The following is a 12,931-nucleotide window of genomic DNA, read 5'->3' as shown; positions in this document are numbered from 1 at the left end:
TCCATGTGCTCATATCTTTTCCCACAATGCAAAGAGCTTAAAAACTTTCACTCTTTCAGGAATGCGCAGGGTTTGTCTAAAATCTAACTTGATTTTAGCTAAACTTGTAAAGACTTTTAATGACCTGAATGAATACTGCCTGAAAAGAAAGGGCTTTGTAAAATCTTTTACAGGTGCAGAAGATTTTAGGGGTGTATTCCTCTCCTCTCCTCTCCTCTCCTCTCCTCTCCTCTCCTCTCCTCTCCTCTCCTCTCCTCTCCTCTCCTCTCCTCTCCTCTCCTCTCCTCTCCTCTTTTTTTCCTGTGGATATAACACTATAAATCGTGTAAATTAATACAGATTTTAAACTGTGAGCAGACAGTGGGCGCCAGAACCAGTAGCAATAACAGTACATGCTGATAGAGTAAAAAATGGTCACTTCTACTTTCTTTTGGCAAGTTTTGTATTAGCATTGCTTTTACAGATACAGTGAATAAAATATAATATCTTGGGATATAATTTTCAGCTATTTAACCACTGAAATTTGCAGAGCTGATGATGCAAGGCATAAGTATTTTCCCCTGGGTGGCAGAACTGCTCAATGGCTGACCGATCAAGGTGATACTCATTGCTCCTGATAGTGATTTAATTTGTATGCTCCTCCAAGCAGGCACTAACAGTTTGATGGCTTGTGCTATGTCTTCCGTACAAGAAAGGTTCCAATGACAGACTTGGTGACTTGTGGAAGGGGAGTGCAATACTGTGAGGCAGGACGAATTATGTTTGGAAAAAAATAGAAAATTCCATTATTTTTCTTTAACTGGGCTGCTATGAGCAATATTGCAAAGAAATCCCCACACAGGGCCTGTTAGGGTGCTTAAAAGGTTTAAGTATTAATGGTACGCTTCATGCACCCATTATTTGCTGGAGTGGGTATGGGGGAAAAGGACAGCATGATTGTGATGGGTGCTGCGTCTGTCTTGTTGCCTTCTGCTGGTAGTGTTTTCACAATAGGATCACTCAGCATCTCCAGGGTTGAATCCTTCCAGAAGCTAGTTATGTAGCTGGAAAACTTTGCGAGGACAGTAAAATGCAAAAGAGATGAAAATTCTGATTTATTATTTTTTTTTAGTAGTGGTAGAACAACAATCTCGTACACAAATCTCAACTTCCACAATTGAAAAACACAGAGAGAACTGAGTATTTTGAAGCAGTCACAACCATGAATGGCACTCTGGAAAGTGTCATGCTCATCAGAACAGCTTGCGTAGCTAAAACCATCTTTTCTGGCTCAAAGCCATGGTGGTTCTAGTTTCTTGCAGTGGTCATCTCCAGGCTGCTTTTGCATGACCCCAGTGGTTGGGGAGCATTTTCTTTTTATATCAGTTTGTCTTTAGAAAATGTCAGTTTTAACTCAAACCGTTACAAATATATTACATTTGCAGCCAGTGAGTGGTGATAAACACTTCTTACCTTGTAAGATTAAAAATTTTGCTGCAAATGGAGGGGTATAAACTTGAATACTTTTTCATCAAGCCCTGGCTTGTGGCTGTGTAGATGCACAACTAGCTAGAAATAAAATAGGCAGCAGCTCCCTCCTGTGTAGCACATGCCTGCACGCTGACCCTTCAAACGCTGCACACAGAAACGGTAACTTTAAGTTACCACTGACTGCCCTGTTTTTTATAGACTTTCTTAGACTTGCATTTATTACAGAAGTATTGATAAACAACCAGGTTAGATAACCCCCCCAAGAAACAGATGGCAGTTTATCAAATGAGTTTTGAAGGCAGCTGTTTCTCAGAAGCCTATTAGATGAGCACTGAGAGATAATACCTTTTTTCTTTATTATTGGAAGAAGAACATTTCCGTAATTTCACTGTTTGGACTTGGAGCACTAAGCCCAGGTGATTAAATGATAAAGCTGTCACACAGACCTGAATCAATAGTGTAGCAGCAATGCGAGCAGAATTGGGTAATTCACGTGTAACCAGAGCTTTCAGGGTGGTACCAGCCCTGTCAGATGAAGCATGGTTTATCTTTCTAGCACTGATAATTGCTCTTTACTGATACAGGATAAAACAACGATGTTCCTTCCACGAGCCACCCAACAGTAGGGCCAATCCTGCAAACTGTTTGCACGTTTTCAAGCAGAGGCTGTTTGTGAGACTGCCATGATAGCCACAGTGAGTTGCAGCATCCCAAGGAGTGTTTGCCTCTCCCCATGTGGATGCTGTAGAAACATACAGGTGGCTGTGGCATGCAGGAATTGCTGCCCTTTGGCTCCCACTAAGCAGACAGCGAGGGCTGAGCAGGTGTTGAGTTCAGCAGAAGCGGATGCAAACTCCTGATCCCAGCTGTGTGGAGCAACTCCTTGCAAATAACTGATTCTAGCCCAAGGGAGTTTAAATGATATGCCCACAACCTGGCAGAGAGCCGCAGTTTCTACTTAGAGATGGGGGAAGAAAACAGAGATGCTCAAGCAGCAAATCCACTGGGGCTCTATTGGCAGAAAAGTGGAGATCCTTGCAGTTATCCTATTTTGCACAGCTGTGCAGCTCTTAACCAGTATTTGGCTTTCAGGAGGTCCCATTCCTTGTTCACATGGCAGAGAAACTCCAGCTCTGGACAGGCTGACCTTGCTTGGAGTGGATGATGGCTGGTAAGTTGTTCGCACCGCATTCAAAAATGTGTTTGGGGAAGGGACAGTGTCTGCAAAGTGTCCCTTTTGCTACTCTTTAAAGAGCAAGGACAAGATGCTGTGTTCACACACTGTTAAAAATCTCTTAACTCTTAAAGCTCTTTTGAAATGCCTAAGGCATTTAGGCCTTACCCTTTTAAAGCAACAAAGGTAAAATTGGCCCCTTTTACTGCACACAGCTTAAGATTTCAATCTCTGCTCCCAGAGGCGGTGGACACGATACCTGGTAAAGACAAATGCGAGGGCACTCGGGCTGACCTCATTGCAGCAGACATCAGGAGGTTTGCTACTGCCTGGTCCCAGGGAGCGTGTTCCTGCCCGCCCTGTAAGTGCTCGAGGAGTGCTGTCAGTTTTCTGGGGAGCTGAGGATGGAGCGGTTACAGGAGGGCAGCTTTGGTGCAGAAATGAACATTGTGTAGCACTGGAGTGAGGTTTAGTTTTGTATCAGGAACTGAGGGAGGATATGAAGCCTTCATATTGCTGACATGGCCAGGCCATTTTGTGTATCAGTGTTGCTGAGCTTGCGAGTTAATGGTTTGTTGATGACGTACGCATCTGTCTCTGCCTGCCCACAGGTAATCTGTTGTCTTTTGAGGCATATGCTCCTGCTGTGCCTCCTGTTAACCAATGATCACTTAAATACAGGTGCTTGCAAGTTTCCATTCCCCAGGGCAGTGGTCTCGCAGGAGTTTGGCAACTTGCAGCCAGGTGGCTCACAGAAGTGCAGCAAATGGCTGTCGGTCACATAGGTTGGAGCTGATGGTATTTTACTTGGGCAAGAACTAAGCCTAACCTCTCACAGGTAATTAATTTTGTAACATGCTACAGTTTGGCAGGCTGTGCTCTTTCTGTGGAGCCACTGGCAAGGGTTACAGCTTAACTTTGGTCCATTGTGCAATTGGTTGCTGTTTTCTATGGAAAATAATAAAATAAAGTGGCAAAACCACTGTGTTTACCATTCTGATGTAGCTGCTACTCCACAAAGGTACAATTTAGACTCTCCTTACTGAGTTCACAGAAACTCTACTTTGTCATGATTTCTTTAGTAACTAAGAAAGAATTTCTTACTTCCTTGATAAAGGTCACCAAGGGAAATTATATTAAGGTCATTATTTAATCTAATTAATTTTTCACAGGTAGAAAGATTATCATTTTTTTATGTATTACATTTTAGAAATTAGACCTAGACAGCATTTCTGTAACAGCATTCTAACTTATCTCAGAAATACTGTTAAGAGGCTGTTTTAATGAAAAAGGAAAATGCAGTTTTAAAATATTTAAAATATTAAGCTTAAGCTGGGTCTGCCCTGATTTACTGTTACAAAAAGGTATCACAGCATGCTAGTCTTAGGAAGAGGGGTTAAACATAATAGTAAATTCTGATTAATCACCACTGTTTAAGTGAGAAAAATGAAGCATAAGAATGCAATAAACTATAAAACTTAATACCATAATCAAGCAAAGTGAGAATAGCAAATATTTATGTCTCCCTCATCAGTTTAATTTACTGATAGATGTTTTTCCTTTGCAGACTGAAAATGCTCCATAGTTAATAATCCATGATCAATATGCATAACCAAAGTATAAGGATGTGAATTCTAAGTAGACACCTTGAAAGACCTTCACAATGTCGTGAAGCACTGGTTGAGGATAGGGTTTTTTAAATCCACTGAATTAGAAGCATCATAAGGGAACACAACTGGCACTCCCACATTGGACCTTCAGAAGCTACACATGGCTATGCCACTGGCTCCTCCTTCATTTCCTTAAAAACATGAAGCAAGGGCAAGAGAGACAGGACTTTGCACAGAGAGATACCCAGTCTATCACAGGTGCTAGAGTGCAGGCACGCTGGGCAATGTGCTACCCAGGCTAATTATCCTGCCAAGATGACATATTACAGTCACTTTTTCCTGGACTCACAGCATAGCCATGCCCTTGTTAGCTCAGTGGGATGTGCTCTTTTTGCATGTATCCATGGGTATCAGTACACATACACACATCCACCCCTTCATCCATCCTTCTCCATCTATAAATGTATAGCTAAGACATGGATTATTAGATAGAACAGATCTTCCTGTTAAAACAAGCTACTAACCAAGAACAGTACTGTAAATAAAAGAAGGAAATTCTGTTTAAAAAGCCTGATGCATCTTCAAGGGGGCAGGAGGGAGAAACAAGAATGATGAAAGGTGCAGCATTCATTAGCACTATGCAGTGCTGTCACCACCAGACCCCAGCAGGTCACAGAGCAGGGGCACATGGCTGTGGTACTACTGTGTGCACTGCGAGGACTGCAGCAGCGATAGCTCTGTGGTGGTGCAGAACCTTCGATCCCAGTCCCATGTCCCAGACACAGCTGAGCATCTGTGCCTGAGGCACGGGCACAGAGGAGGTTGTGCACTGCCCTGTGCCCACAGACAGGAAGAGTATCTTGCTGAAGCTGGAGCATGTTGCTTGTGCCACTGTGAAGGCAAGACAGCTAAACATCTTCTTATGCCAAGCAAGCTTGGGTTAGCAGGAGGCAATGGGCTCGGCTGTACTCTCCATACAGGCAGGAAGAAAAGTCACACTGATTTCAGCAGCTGTTCTGTGATTATGACACTGCTTTCCAGCCTTCCTAATAATCTCCATGTCCTCAAACTAATGAAGATGTAGACAATAAATGAAAAAAGTATAGGAACAAAACACAGCAAAGCTTTTGAAATTTAAAAACAAGGTAACAGGCTGCAAGTACATTGAAACACCCCATCTGCTGCTACTGCAGGATGTGTCACCTTGATATGTCGTGCTTCCCTCCCAGCACGCAGTCAGCTGGCATGTTGCATGGAAAATAAGATTAGGGCAATATATGTTTTTTAGGAGTTTTGGGAGGGTTGTAGGAAGGAATTAACCCTAGGTTGTGCCGGTGGATGAGAAGCTAAACACGATCCCACAGGGCCAACCGTGCCTGGGGTGCCTCATGCCCGGTGCTGCTGGCTGGCTGAGGGAAGGGATCGTCCCGCTCTGCTTGGCCTGCTGCAGCCTCACCTCGAGCACTGTGTGTGGGTTGAGGTGCCGCAGTACCAGAGGGGCATAAAGCCATTAGAGAGCCTCCAGAGGAGGCTGTGAGGATGATGAGGGCAAGGTGTGTGAGGAGCGGCTGAGGGCCTTTGGTTTGTTCAGCCCAGAGCAGAGGAGATGAGGGGAGGCCTCATGGCGGCCTGCAGCTCCCTCACGAGGGGAGTGGAGGGGCAGGCACTGAGCTCTGCTCTCTGGGGACAGTGACAGGACCCGAGGGAACGGCATGGAGCTGGGACAGGGGAGGGTCAGGCTGGGGGTTAGGCAAAGGTTCTGCACCCAGAGGTGGTCAGGCACTGGGACAGGCTGCCCAGGGACTGGGCACAGCACTGAGCTGCCAGAGGTCAAGGATCGTTTGGACACTGCTCTTACACATTTGGTCTGATTTGGGGTGATGCTGCGTGGAGCCAAAAGCTGGTCTGAATGATCCCTGCCAACTTGGGATAGTCTGTGATTTTATGGATTACATAAACTTGTACTCAATGTGTTTAGCATGTGCTGGTAAAATGCTATAGCTGTTGAGGGACAGGCTTTTTGTCATGCTTCTAGACAGGGGAAGTGTCCAAGCAGAATTTGCTCACTAAGTGTTAAGCCTTGGTTTCGCTGCAGATCACTAGGAACGCAGAGCTGACTTCTGCAGTATAGGTTACCAGGATGTTGGGACCTTGCCAGGTCACCCTTGATTCTCATTGTTCATATCTTCTCCCCCAAACATCACGTCCACTTTCCAGCTGTTTGTTTGTTGTTATCGTTGTTGTTGTGTGTTGTTCAAGAAAATCTCTGATAGCTGTTGAGCAGCTGCATTATTTCCATTGTACGACTATGTAAGGCTGTATAGGAAAATGAAAGGTCAGTTTAAGCCATAATTATCTTTGGAAGTTAACAAGAAAAAAACAACACTGATACTTTAGGCATGATCTTCTCTGGCTGAGCTGATTAGGGGCAGGATGTTAAAGCAATAAAGTCTTTGAAATGCAGTAGCTGTCATAGAACTGCAGTTTCCCAGCATGACTGATGTTAAGATCAAATGATGCTCAGTGGACACATAAGCTGACCATGCCTCCATATAGGGATGCTCCCTGCACTTCAGCAACGTGAATTCTGGCTGAAGGCACATCATCAAAGAATAGGGTTGTTGTAGGAACTAATGAAAAATATTCAGCTCTTTTTGTTGTTGCTACTGAGATGCAGGTTTCTATCTACATTGAAAAACTGGTAAAGTGGGTTTCCTGAATAACACACATAACAGACTATCCAGAGACAAATCAGTTCTTACATAGTCTTAACAAAGGAGACTTCTTGGAGGCTATTTCACCTCAGCTCTTATTACTGATATATATTTTAGAAGCTTTAATTATAAATGACAAGGGTTATAACTATAGGAAGAGTGTGCCTGTCTTGTATTCAAGCAGCAAAATACTACCTGGATTTATAAAAGGAGATTATCTTTATAAATGCACTGTAATAACTGCCTCATGAACCTCTATAACATGGGGCCTAGTTTGAAAGTTTGTGTGTGGTGTTGTTTTCTGTTCTGGATTGTTTTTGTAGCAAGCTTGTTATTGAAGCTATTCAGAACTGGCCCTTTCCCTGCATACCTAGCTTGAGACATGTTAGGTCTGTACTGCAGACAAGTGTAAATATGTAACTCCTTAGACTGATTCCCCACTGTAGCTCCCACTCCTGTTTTCACATTTCTCTTTTTTGCAGGTTGGTTTCTGGGCATTGTTTCAGTACTGTTCTATAAAGGTGGATTTAAAAGCAGATGATCTGTATAGAACATCAGAATGAGGACAGAGAAGTATCAATTACTGCCAGTAAAACAGCCTGGCTACAGCATGCATTAGATAAACAGGCTGACTTTTCAGTGGAAGGTGTCTTCTCAGTGAAGGTTCACCATCCAAGGCAATTTTTTCTCTGCCTGTTCTATAAGCAACTTCTGCAGTAGGCTTTACATAGAAGGAGCATATGGCCTTCCCTAGCTTCTTATTTCATGCTAGTATGTATTAGAAAAATGCCATCTCTGCCATGATCTCAGTTCCTTGCCTGATGATACCCAATTATTTTGCCTAGTTCTGGGTTGTGCTCTGATTTCTGAGAACTATCAATGATGGCTCTAGGAGCTCTTCCTGTAGTTGTACCTAAAAGTCCAGAGTTTGGCATCTTTCCAGTAGGCTTTGGACTATTTCCTAGCTGCATTTCCTTGTATTTCACTCTGCTGAAAGTTACCTACCTCCTTTTTTTGCCCAATAATTCAGTCGTGATATTTCTCTGGGGTAACGTAGCATCACTGTGGCATCACTGTACCCCAAACCATTGGTTTGTTTCATTTGGCTTGCTTTGTTTTTCTGAAATATATTCCATAACGTGCAGTGAAATAGCGTTTGGTGGACAGGTATTCTGTGCTGTTGCTGGAGGTAGAGTTTATTTGTATTTGGACTGTGCAATAATAGAGACATTTCTGTCAGCTGAGCAGTTATGCAAGAGCTTAGGTGGTCTTTAATCCCTCTCTGTCTTTCTAGGTAAGGTGATATCTATATTAAAAACAAACAAACAAAAAGATCTGGTCAGGCAGATAGTGTTGGGGAGATCTTATTTACAGCTCTATGTGACTGAACTGAAGAGGAAAAACACAATCCTTAAACCAAGGGGGAAAAACTGAGACAACAAAAGGTGTGGACATTAGAAGCAAGAGTCTCATGCTTCTACCAATAACTTTGCTTCATCGGGTAATGGATTTTCATAGCAATATGAACACTATAATGTAGCTTTATTTTTTTCCCCATTTTTAAATGCAGTATTGTTAAAATTTCAGCCTGAGCAAGCTACTCTGATGCTAGCCATACTTTTACAAATACTATTGTGTTAACATTGCTAGTTCTAGCCCATGAATTTACTGATTTGAAAACCAGAGGGAATGGATTAATTCTGTTTCCCAGTTGACATTGTATAAATGTTGCAGACATGATTTATCTTTTGTGAAAGATACAAGAAGAATGTTAATATTTTACAGTCATGCTTAATAACATTTCCAGAATCTTTCTAGCTGAATCCAGAGAAAGAAGTACTATTTTTGATCTAAAAAACTCCAAAAACAGAGAAAATGATTTTATATTAGCACTTGTCGTTCATTTTAAGTTGCAAGGCAGGCTGAAGAAAATGCTCTTGTATCATGGTTGCTATTGCTGCTTCTCCTTCAGTCCACAAATTGCTTCTTATGCACTCCATAAAAACATTCAGACTTTGGTTTTAAGAAATTAAGAACCATTCCTACTGACTTTGTGTTTCATCACTTCCAAGGTGTGTTTCTATGGTGCCTTCTTCCTCTGCTGTATTACATATCAACCTTTCTTTGTCTTTAAATTTGCCAGACTGCATTAAAATCTCTGGTTTTGTAATCTGACACAGACGTCTGAAGTCTGGCCGGTATTTTAGCTCACTGATGATATATTGCCCCTACTTTCAGGAATTAAACTCTGTTCCAAATGGTAGTTATATTTACAGATTTCACTGTGCTCTTTATATTCAGCTAAGAACCCCGTTAGCTGTAGTCACACACACGTGTTGTGGGAGATGCTCGCCCCCAGCACTGCAGTATCGTCACACAAATGCACATATATCACCCAGTGCTTCCCAGATGCCTGCTCTAAATTAGTCCAACTGCTGTGAGGTACTAATTAGCTCTCAAAAGATTTGAGGACCTCTGTTTTTCTAATGTTGTTGTCACTCTCATTTTCAGTCTGATTTCCTTGGGAAACAACACGTAAGTGACTGCAGCGTTGACTCACCTGTCACTCCTGCTCCAAATAATTTCTGAACCAAAAGACTGATTCCATCCAAATTTGAAGGAGGGTTAGGAGTCTCCAAATTAATTATGTTTCCACAGGCTTCAGGAAAATTGACAGCTGGGTAGAATAAAGTGAGAATCAGATTAATGCTTCTGTGCCCCCAGAGGAAGACAAGAATTCAGCCATTACCCATTCAGTTGGCTGCAAGCAGATGGCCAGGCAGGACGTGCAGAGTTCTTTCTTGATGGCTGGGGCTCTCCTGGTGGCCTTGGGACACCTGATGTGACTGTGGTGTGGGTGGCAGAGGGACAGATGAGAGAAATCCAAATACTTAAACACTTCCTTTGCTGATGGTGCACGTTACTTTCTTTCCCTGCTGTGATACACAGCTGAGATCTCAAAAAACATGAGAGTCATTGTTTGATGAGATGCACATCTGCCATGAGTTATGCACGTGCTCACCCTGTTGATTATTGCACTTCAACCAGTAGAATGATTCATGTGCTGTCCTCCAGCATAGCCTTAGAAACCTTTGACTCTTGGTTTTAGTTAAGGTTTTGAAGATATAACAGGAACTTAATACATTGAGTAGGAACAATTATTTCCTCACTCATCGTGAGAATTGTGGCAGCTGTGTAAATCATTTTTCCCCACTATAATGAAGTTCTAGTTAGAATGATAATGTCTCTTATTTGGGGAAGCTTTTAAAGTAATTGCAAGGTCACCTACAACTTTATTTGAATAGTCAGTTAATTTCTACTCTAATTTTTGGTGCTATTTTCCATGACTGTCACTATAAACCCACAGCCTCCCACTAAATGTAGTTTCACAATAACAGAGTTTCAACTAAATAGATATTCAAGGTTTCTTTTGCATCCTAGCTAATAAAGGCACTGTGCAGACAGTTCAGGGTGATAAATTGTCCTTGTTACATTCACTTTCTAAAAGTTAAAAGGAATGGAGCTTGTGGTTTTGAAGCTTGATTTATATACATATATATACAGGTATAACATCTGGAATGAACTCTAAACACTGATAAGCCTCACAATGTGCTGTGTCTGAGGTAGAAAGGGATGTTAGCAGCAGTGCAATATTGAGCTTTCATTGTAGCTGAGTATTAGTAAGCGGTGCAGCAAACCATGCTGAGACGTGTGCATGCTAGCAGCAACCTTAAGTTGTCCTGCTGTTGTTCTGCTGGTTCATTATGCCTTACTCAAAGGCTCATGTTTATCAGGATAGGGCCACACACCTCCTCCCCCAGCCCAGGGGCTTCTCCAGCCTGGAATATAATCAAAAGTTTCTATGGGTCATAGAGTGTTTCTGTGTTTGGTTTTTGTTTGTTTGTTTGCTTGCTTGCTTGTTTCTGGTGTGTGTGTCTGTCTTCTTGTTTGTTTGTTTTTGTGTTTTCTATCTAGTGGCCCAGCAAGTTTTATTAAGTTCCCTTCCATTTAAAAAGAATTAACAGGATTTGGGGAATTTTAAACACGCAGTATAAAATCGGGGACCGAAAGGAGCCAGAACAGCAGTTAGGCATGAACATGAACTGGTACCTATTAATGAATTTTTCAGATTAACTGCTCCTGTGGGCTTAAAAAATGTAAAGCCTAAAAAGGTCTCTGCATATTCAGCTGCAGAACTGATTTATTCATCCTTCCCCCCCACCCTTCTCTTTGAAATTATTTTGCTCTATAAAATTGTAGAAGAGTCCCCCTTGTGGCCAGTGCCATATCAGCAACACGCAGGAGCATCTATGATTTCATCTGGTCTAATTTTTCCCCTCTGGTTTGTTAGATCCAAAGCACAAATCACAGTGTGCGCTGACTTTCTCTGGCAGAATTTTATTTATTTATTTATTTATTTATTTTGCAATTGCATGAGAACACCAGCAATTAAAAACATTAGGACTGATTTTTTTCTTGCATTTATTGCAGCTCTAAAATCAGAGGTTGTTAACTGGGGGCTTCATCACACCTTCTACAAAATGTAGTATTGGAGAGGGGTGAGTGTGTGAGTGTGGAGGATGAGAAATCTGTGAAAAGGGCTTTTTTTTTTTTTTTTTTTTTTTTTTTTTTTCCCCCTCAGGTGTAAAAATTAGGAGAGAGGAAACAAGTTAGTGGAGCTGTGCTTATAGGAAAGACCAGAGCCATTCACCGTGGCTGATGACACCAAACTGGTGCCTTGGTCTGCTGGGATAAGATGCAGCCTCTCTTCATCTGACCACTGCCACTTCCCTTCTCCTTTCTAATGTATTCAAATTTGTTTTTATTGAAGTGTACAAAAGTCTGGGCACTGTGTGGGACGGTTTATGGAGCTGCAAATGATCTTCTGTGTGTTGTTCATCTCATAATGTGTTTTCTGCTTTACTCCTCCACTGTGGGTTTGTTAATAACTTCATCCACTAATGAGCTGTTCAGGGCAGTTGTGCTTGTGGGTTTCAACATTTCCTTGCAAAGCAGAGGGCTTTCTTGAACACACAGTAAGTTGTTTGGTAATATACATGGTTCTGATTCTGCCAGGTCACTCCATCCCCAGCACAAAGGTGACCACGTTCAGGTTCAGACAGTGAAAATTAGGAAGTCTAGTTCTTGTAGCATGATTTTGAGGCTGAATTAGTGTTGAGGCTGTCTCACCTGCTGATGAGAAATAGTCCCCTCTCCTTTGAGGGCTCACGCCACGCTTTATCTATTTATTTATTTATTTTTCCCAATTGCAGCAGCTCCTGCTTCCATGTCCATTTGTTATCGGTGAGGAAGAATTATCTAAGGGGCTAAATACCCTACATTTTTGACACAGCAGCATTTCCGGGAAAAGCCTGTTGGACCCTGTAGCTGTTTTCTGCAATGTGGAAAAAAAATAAAAAATAAAATAAAAAAGTAAGGCCCAAACTGTACAAAAGTTCTGCATTTTTAAGTAGACTATTTTTTATTTTTTTTTAAAGGAAGTATCTTTTCCATTAAACCACAGGACTACTCTAGAAGTATTATTTCAGGGCCATAAGCTGTTTCCCTACCAATTCACTGAACATGCAGTCGCTTGTAAGGCTTCCCTCTCACCCTTACCCTTGTAAGCATCCCTGGTCCTCCCTGTCTGGTGTATTCTGGTGACCAGGAGAAAGCCACAGTTTGGATGACTTCTTCTAGTGGACTGGGCATCTCCAGGAGGACTGGAGAGTGTACAGACGCCCAGCCTAATCTCCTTGAGGGAATAGAGGAGGCATCAGATTTGGCTTGCCTGGACAAGCTAAAAAAGGAAGTAGCATTGTCCACTTTATGGGTAAAAGTCCTTCTGGGAGCTGGCTCAGACTGGGTATGCAGTGCTCTGGTAATGTCTCTTCCAGGTTCTCTCTTCAGATTCGGGTACTATGAGAACTATCCATCTCCTGCTTTCTCCATCTTGTCGTCTC

Source organism: Oxyura jamaicensis, chromosome 6, assembly GCF_011077185.1.
Source record: "Oxyura jamaicensis isolate SHBP4307 breed ruddy duck chromosome 6, BPBGC_Ojam_1.0, whole genome shotgun sequence".
NCBI classification, from domain to species: Eukaryota; Metazoa; Chordata; class Aves; order Anseriformes; family Anatidae; genus Oxyura; species Oxyura jamaicensis.
Note: the sequence above shows the minus strand (reverse complement) of the source record.